Genomic DNA, 9,320 nt, shown 5'->3' with positions numbered 1-9,320 from the left:
GAAGAGAAGCTACCCCGAGAAGACTTAAAGAAGATACGGACGTGTGGAGAGATGCTGCCCCACGAGAAGAAGACTGAAGAAAAGAGAAGATGTGAGGCTCCAAAGAGTGAGGAGCTCGAGGTGAGGAGCCATGTGAAAATCCCCGAGAGAGAGAGAGAGAGAGACCCCACAACCCAATATAACCTCCCCCAATAAAGTAAAACCACCTCTGAGCCACCGATGATGTAAGCCATGTGGTAGATGTATGTGTGAGCACTTTAGTCAAGGTCGCGAGCACTTATAGTAGCCTTGGACACATAGAGAGAGAGAGTGTCAAGGATTAGGGACTTGAGGCACTGGTCGCGGACTATCAAGTAAGAAAGAAACTTGATACATGGTCCAGGTGTGCTGAGATAACTTGAGGGGAGGAGTAGACACTAGTCGCGGACTATCAAGTAAGGGGAGGCAAACTTGGTATAGGGTCTAGGTGTTCTAGGAGTATTCACTTGAGGGGAGGTGTTGAAAATACAAGTGAATAGGGTGTGTGTGGGAACAAGCTCTTGGACAGAGGCTATAAAAGAGAAGATGTAATTGTGAAAGAACCTGTGAAAAGGTGAGAAGAATCTACTGGGAGAGAATAAAGGGTAGCATGAGAGAATTTAGGAGTGTGGAGTTATTCTGGGAGATATTCAGGAAAAAGAGAAGAGGTGGAGAGAATCATGCAAGAGGTGGAGATATTCTGGGAGTGAATCATGGAGAAATCAAAGGGATTTGATGCTTGATGTAAACTCTATAAATTGAGGCATAGCCCTAATGAGAATTTGCTGGTTTTTGAGTACCCATGCCTACATTAATCTATTTGTTAATTACCCACTAATTACGTCTTAATTATTTACTAATCACTTTGTTAATGATGTTGATTCTAGTGTTTGATCCACCATAGCTCATCATTATGCTCAAATTTTAACATCATCATCTTCTACCTTTTTGCTAATAGCTGCCAGTTGTTGCTTAATGCTTTTATATCTATTCAAGTGTGTGATTAAAGGTTCACTTTCCTTCATATCCAATTTGTAGAATTACATCATAGATTTATCTTTGAATTTTTAGCTTGTGTGCCAAATAATTTATTGAGTTCATCCCATGCATCTTTTGTCCATTGTATCCCTGTGATGTGATGAATGATTTCATCATTTAAACTAAGTGCGATAAGTCCCAATGCTTTTTCATTCCTGCTCTTCCACTCATTTTTCCCTCACCTGTGGGCATTCATCTCTTCCCTCAACTAGCCCCCACAGATTTTTCCTCATCAATACATGGTTTTTGTCTACCATGTGTAAAACTGCTCCCCATTAAATTTGACTATCTCTTGTGCTGTACTCATGATGATGTGAAGGGGGTGTTACCTCTTGATCAAATTTCAAGATTCAAGGGCAGCATCCCATGAAACTTTAACCAAATTCCTCCACCTTCAGCTCAAGAGTTTGTAATCAACTCAAGAATTTGTAATCAACTTAAGAGCGAGTTCAAGCCTGCCCAGGTAGTGAGGAAGTACCTAACAAGTAGATCTATGATCTCATGAGATATTGTATGAAACATAGGAGTCCGATGTCACCCAAGTGGTGAAAACGGGGGGAGAAAAGCCTCGGTTCATTGACCAAGAGAAATGGGATGAGGAGGTGAGGAAGCATGTTGAAAACCCTTCGATACTTGTATCAAGAGGGAGCAGCAGAGCAAAGTGACTAGAGAGTGTGGGGAGCTCGCACTTCGGGAGCAGTGGATGGGACACATTTTATGAGTATTTTGTAAATATCCATGCTTTCTGTAGCCTCTCGTTTTGTATGTCAACTAGTGTATATTTGTATGGCTTTTTTTAATGTTTTATTTTCAAGTATGTAGGAGAGGGTGGTGGGTGTCAGGCTACCGAGTTGGAGGAGCATTATGCATTCATGCATGGCACTTATTCCTTGGTTTGAGCGCATCGAGTACGACGACAAAAATATAGATTGGATGGTTGTGGTTTCTTTAAGTACGTCGTACCATATGCTAATTTGAGGTTTTTGGTAAGTTTATATATACTAATTCGTGGGTATTGCATTGTTTTTGTAGAGAGTAGTACACATCAGCCTCCTCGTTGAGGCTAGCTCCCAGATTGGACACCTACTTTAGCTGGCATAGTTTTGTATAGATCTTTTTGGTTTTGGAATTCTACAAATCTTTTTGCACCCCTTTTGGGCATGCATAGGTCACTTGCATATGCGAAAACTTTTTTGTATAAACATTTATCGTATAATTAGTCATATCATGCAACTTGGATCAATGTCTCATTGTGGTTTGACATCAAGCAATGAAACTTGATTTTGTACATCAACCTATCTTTGTTTGTGGTGATTCTTTAAGTGTGTAAAATTTCACTTGAATGCAACAAAATCTTCAAATATTTGGCATAATGGTGTATCTAGGTATAGAATTGTACCTGTATGCACCATAATGCTAAAAACAAAATATACCTACATTCGTGGTAGTTTTGTCAGTATACACAGCAGAAAACTCCTACGTCTGTCGGTATTTATGTCGATATATATGTCGGAATGAACGTGGGGACTAGTGATTTTAATGATATAGTTAGCCACGTTGTTTTCGACTATGTTACCGACGTGTATATGGACAATATTTTAGATGGTGTTACTGACGTTTATATGGACAACAATTTGGATGATGTTATCGACGTTTTGGTAGCAACGGTTTTTCCGATGCAAGTATAGACGCTCATTGATTTTACAATGAAATTGTTTTACTTTCGATAAAACGTCGGTATTTTATTGTCCTCCTGTAGTAGTGCCTATGGTGCTGCATCTTCTTCATCTTTACAGATTCTCTTTCCCTTAAGTGATACCTTTGAGATTGTGATTGAGATTGAGATTGTGGTTGTGATTGAGATACATTTGCTCGGGGGTGGTCAGAAGGTTCGAGCTCTACACAAGAGTCCTCCTCTTGTTATCTATTGCAGATATAATCAAAGACTTTATTTTCTCTTTTGCTTCATCAAATATTTTCGAGTTATTCTTTATTGGGTATTGTGTGAGTGGGAGCATTACATTTGAGCATCCACTCATTGACTGAATCAATGAGTTGTAGATGTTCCTATGCTGCCAGCTTTGCCTACTGCCCTACAGCTCAGTTATCTCTTTGCCTACTACCTGTAGGTCAGTTATCTCTTGCCAAACTTGATCAAGACAGAGTGGGTATAACTCCTCCACCCGAGATTTCACTGCAATGTTTTTAATTTGAAGAATTGACCTTTAATTGTACACTAGCGACCCATTCCATAAGCACTTAACTCTTGAAAGCACCTGGCCAAATACTTCGCACAACATGCTCTTGACAAGTCCACAGACTTAGAGTCCAGCTTCACCGTTGCAAAAGACATGAATTTTCTAGAACTAGCTTTGACGATTGGAAGGGGTGCAGTGGCCACAAGAGAGTTAGATCGGAGAGTTGGGAGGAATCGACTAACATACAGTCGGCTCGATGAGGCTGAGATACGGTCCGCTGGATGAGGCTCACTCAAAAACCTTTGTTCTCTTATCCCCAGTCTTTGTCGGCAATATAGATAACTACCTTTCGAACAAAGAGGCCATCGATAAATGTTGGAAATTATGGTGGATCGTAGAGCAGACAGTAAACTTCATGATTAAGCATAGCTAATTAAGCAAAAAGAGATTACGCTAATCACTAATTATGCAAGGCGCAAATGAGTGGAAATGTGCGTGTAGATTTGCATAACCATAAGCCTCTTAAATAGGCTGTGAACCAAAGCTTGATTACATCATTGATTATAACCATAAGCCTCTTAAATAGGCTAAGAGCCAAACAAAGCTTGATTACATCATTGATTATGCAACAAGCTACCTCCTAAATCAGCTCTTGGTCTATAGCATTGGTGAGTCTTAGAGAGAGAAAGATATGAATAAAGGAGAGGGAATGGTAGAGAGAGAGAGAGAGAGAGAGAGAGGGAGCTATGATGGTCTTCAGCGTAGATCTCTCTCTCCACACTATGGTGGAGAGAGAGAGAGAGAGAGAGAGAGAGAGAGCTATGATGGTCTATAGGATGGTTGAGTCCTAGAGAGACAAGGCTATGAAAAAAAGAAGAGAAAGAGAGAGATATACATAAAGCTATGGTGGTGTCTGTAGCAAGGTTGAGTTCTAGAGAGAGAAACATGTGAAGAAAGAAAGGAGAGAGAGAGAGAGAGAGAGAGATAAGATTTTGGAGAGAGAGAGAGAGAGAGAGAGAGAGAGAGAGATGATTCACAGTTTTTTCCAAAATGGTGCATTTTTAAAAAAGGTCCATTTTTAAAAAAGTTGAGAAAGTCAAAAATTAGTGGGGTCCACTTTTTTATGCACAAGTATAGTAAGGGAGGACAAACTTTTTATGTACTAGCGAAGTGAAAGTAACACTTTTTAGGCTAGTAATTTCCTCGGGGGGGTCACTCGTATAAATATGTAAGTATCACGTGGGTTCAACAGAAGGACATTTTAAATATTTAAAACTTACAGAAATATATTTACAGAGAGGATTTATTTATTGTATTTTTAAAAAAATTACAGATTTGAATAGGAAAGGATACATTATATTCACTAAAAAATTCACAGATAAGGGACTTTTTAAATAGGCCTTGAACGCACGTGATATAGAGGATTTACATATAGTGACCCCCCGAGGTAATTTCCCTTTACACCCTTGATTAATTAACTTAATCACTTCTTTATCTTGTCCTTACATGGCAGCTTATTTTTTCCTCCTTTTGGCTCTAATGTGAGAAGTGCATGGATGCACGGTATACATTGTAAAAAAATGAATTGATTTTGTCTACATATTAATCTACACCATACAACTTCACTACGAGAGAATGAGAACATAGACGCGCAAATTAGAGAGAGATGGAAGTGAGAGAGGGGCCATGGGCGAATTTACGATTTGGCGGGGTTTACGCGGTTATATGTGCATCTATACTCGCATCTATAGGCACGTCTATATGCGCATCTATAAGCGCGTCTATAGGCGCCTCTATACTGATATAGACGTGCATATAGACGTGCCTATAGACGCGAGTATAGACGTGCTCTGTTTTTTAAAAAATTGAATAATCCCACTCACCGCCGTCGACGACGCAACTATTTTCGCTTCCCTCCCCTCTGCTCCCTGTGCTGTACCTCTTCCTCATGATGGCTGCACCTCACCCTTTGTCCTCTCCTCTCACAAAGTCTCCTCTCAAGTCTCCTCCCAAGGACGATTCCTCACAAGGTAATCTCTATCCCACTTGTCTCTCCCACCTCTTCATATATTCATGGTTTTTGAATGGTATATTTAGAATTAGGGTTTTTGATTAGTATTCTCTCTTTCTCTCTCTCTCTCATGCATAAGCTTCTTATGATTAAAAATTTTGAATGGTATTCTCTTCTCTATCTCTCTCTCTCTCACTCACTTTCTTATGCATAATCCTAAGAGGCTTATACATAAGAGGCTTATACTTAAACCTCCTTATGCATAAGGCTTAAACCTCCTTGTGTATCCATGCTATTCACACTTTTAGGGTTTGGTATTACTAATTCTTTTCTCAACTTTTTGTTTTGTTTTATAAGTCTTATAATCCTCTCTTTCAAATTCACCAAAAAGAGGTAAATGCTTTTCTCTCTTTCCTCTCTTTTCGATTTTGTATATATGCATTAGGTTCTTAGGGATTTTGTATGTATGCATTACTAATCCTTTCCTCACCCTTTTGTTGGTTTTGCAGGTCTTCTAATCTTCTCTTTCAACATCAACAAAAAGAGGTAAGTGCTTTCCTATCTTTCCTCTCTTTCCTATCTTTTTATCCTCTCTTTCCTCTGTTTTTATCTACCAAAAAGAGGGGTTTTGTTTTGTAAGTCCTCTATGCATAGAGCTTAATGTATGAATAGATCTCTAATCATAGAGCTTAATCTATGAATTAAGCTCTATTCGTAGAGCTTAATATATAGATTAAACTTTATGCATGCATTCATAATGCATAGAGATCTATGCATAGATTAAGCTCTATGCATGCATAGAGCCTAATCTTTTCAATTTTGTATGTATGCATTAGGTTCTTAGGGATTTTGTAGGTATACATTACTAATCCTTTCCTCACCCTTTTGTTGGTTTTGTAGGTCTTCTTATCTTGTTTTCAACATTACCAAAAAGAGGTAAGTGCTTTCCTATCTTTCCTCTCTTTTCTATCTTTTTATCCTCTGTTTTTATCACCAAAAAGAGGGGTTTTGTTTTGTAGGTCCTCTATGCATAGAGCTTAATGTATGAATAGAGCTCTAATCATAGAGCTTAATCTATGAATTAAGCTCTATTCGTAGAGCTTAATGCATAGATTAAGCTCTATGCATGCATTCATAATGCATAGAGATCTATGCATAGATTAAGCTCTGTGCATAGAGCTTAATGCATGCATAGATTCTAATCTTTTCGATTTTGTATGTATGCATTCTTAGGAATTTTGTATGTATGCATTACTAATCCTTTCCTCACGCTTTTGTTGGTTTTGTAGGTCTAATTTTCTCTTTCAACATCACCAAAAAGAGGTAAGTGCTTTCCTATCTTTCCTCTCTTTCCTATCTTTTTATCCTCTTTTTCCTCTATTTTATCTACCCAAAAGAGGGGTTTTGTTTTGTAGGTCCTCTATGCAGAGAGCTTAATCTATGAATAGAGGTCTAATCATAGAGCTTAAACTATACATTAAGCTCTATTTGTGGAGCTTAATGCATAGATTAAGCTCTATGCATGCATTCATAATGCATAGAGATGTATGCATAAATTACGCTCTATGCATAGACCTCTATGCATGCATTAAGCTCTATGCATATAGCTTTATGCATGCATAGAGCTTAATCTACGCATGCATTAAGCTCTATGCATGCATGCTTAATGCATAGTGCCAGGGTGTGGTTTAGTTTAGGCTGGTGTGGCTTGCATGGTTTATGCATAAGCCTTATGCATAGCGCGAGCGTGTGGTTTAGTTTAGGCTCGCGTGGCTTGCATGCTTTATGCATAAGGCCTCATGCATAGCTTTATGCTTAAAGCTTTATGCATATAAGGCCTCATGCATGCTTTATGCATTAGCTTTAGCATAGCTTGCATAGCAGCATAGTTTGCATAAGTCTTGCATAGCGGCATAGCTTGCATAAGCTTTTGTATATATGCATTACTAATCCTTTCCTTACCCTTTTGTTGGTTTTGTAGGTCCTCTAATCCTCTCTTTAAACATCACAAAAAAGAGGTAAGTGTTTTTCATCTTTCGTCTCTTTCCTCTTTCCTCCATTATTATTGCACCCTTGGGTGATGGGGATTTGTTTTATAGGTTTGTGCATAAGCTTTATGCATAAGGCCTTATGCATGCTTTATGCATAAGGCTTCATGCATAGTTTTATGCTTAAGGCCTTATGCATAGTGCTTTATGGATAATCCTTATTTATAATGCTTTATGCATAAGGCCTCATGCATAAAGCATTATGCTTAAATCTTTATTATGCAGGCCTTATGCATAAAGCATTATGCTTAAATCTTTATGCACATTGAGGCCTCATGCATGCTTTATGCATAAGCTTTAGCATAGCTTGCATAAGGCTTGCATAGCGGCATAGTTTGCATAAGGCTTGCATAGCGGCATAGGTTGCAGAAGCTTTTGTATCTATGCATAGAGCTTAATCTTTTTGATTTTGTATGTATGCATTAGGTTCTTAGGGCTTTTGTATATATGCATTACTAATCCTTTCCTCACCCTTTTGTTGGTTTTGTAGGTCTTCTAATCTTCTCTTTCAACATCACCAAAAAGAGGTAAGTGCTTTTTTTTCTTTCCTATCTTTTTATCCTCTCTTTCCTCTATTTTTATCTACCAAAAAGAGGGGTTTTATTTTGTAGGTCCTCTATGCATAGAGCTTAATCTATGAATAGAGCTCTAATCATAGAGCTTAATCTATACATTAAACTTTATTCGTAGAGCTTAATGCATAGATTAAGCTCTATGCATGCATTCATAATGCATAGAGATCTATGCATAGATTAAGCTCTATGCATAGACCTTTATGCATGCATTAAGCTCTATGCATAGAGCTTAATCTATGCATGCATGCTTAATGCATAGTGCCGGGCTATGGTTTAGTTTAGGCATATCTTTCCTCTCTTTCCTCTATTATTATTACACCCTTGGGTGCTGGGGATTTGTTTTCTAGGTTCGAGCATAAGCTTTATGCATAAGGCCTCATGCATAGCTTTATGTATAGGCTTTATGCATAAAGCCTCATACATGCTTTATGCATAAGACCTCATGCATAGTTTTATGCTTAAGGCCTCATGCTTAAGGCCTTATGCATAGTGCTTTATGCATAAGCCTTATGCATAAGCTCTATGCTTAAGGCCTTATGCATGAGCTTTATGCTTAAGGCCTTTATGCCTTAAGCTTTATGCTTAAGGCATAGTACTTTAAGCTTATGCATAGTACTTTAAACATAATGCCTCATGCATCGCTTTATGCATAAGCTTTACTAATTTTTTGCTCACCCTTTCGTTGGTTTTATAGGTCCTCTAATCCTCTCTTTCAACATCATGAAAAAGAGATAAGTGCTTTCATATCTTTTCTCTCTTTCCTCTATTATTATTGCACCCTTGGGTGTTAGGGATTGGTTTTGTAGGTTTGCGCATATGCCTTATGGATAAGCTTTAGCCTCATGCATAAGCTCTCGTGCATAAGGCCTCATGCATAGTTTTATGTGTAAGGCCTCATGCATAGCTTTATACATAAGGCGTCATGCATAGCTTTATGTATAAGCTTTATGCACGAGCCTTTATGTATAAGCTTTATGCATAAGCCTTATGTTTTAAGCTTTATGCTTAAGGCCTTATGGTGCATAAGATTTATGCTTAAGGCCTTATGCATAAGCTTTATGCTTAAGGCATAGTAATTTAAGCTTATGCATAGTACTTTAAACATAATACCCCATGCATCGCTTTATGCATAAGCTTTACTAATCTTTTGCTCACCCTTTTGTTGGTTTTGTTGGTGCTCTAATCCTCTCTTTCAACATCACGAAAAAGAGGTAAGTGCTTTCATATCTTTTCTCTCTTTCCTCTATTATTATTGCACCCTTGGGTCATGGGGATTTGTTTTGTAGGTTTGCGCATCAACTTTATGCATAGTGCTTTATGCATAAGGCCACATGCATAAGGCCACATGCTTAAGGCCTTATGCATAAGCTTTATGAATAAGGCCTAATGCATAATGCTTTATGCAAGGCTTATGTAACGGCTTGCAAGCTTT

Source organism: Cibotium barometz, chromosome 57 (genome assembly GCF_041138505.1).
Source record: "Cibotium barometz isolate CiBa-2024 chromosome 57, ASM4113850v1, whole genome shotgun sequence".
NCBI lineage: Eukaryota > Viridiplantae > Streptophyta > Polypodiopsida > Cyatheales > Cibotiaceae > Cibotium > Cibotium barometz.
This window is presented reverse-complemented; position numbering follows the sequence as displayed.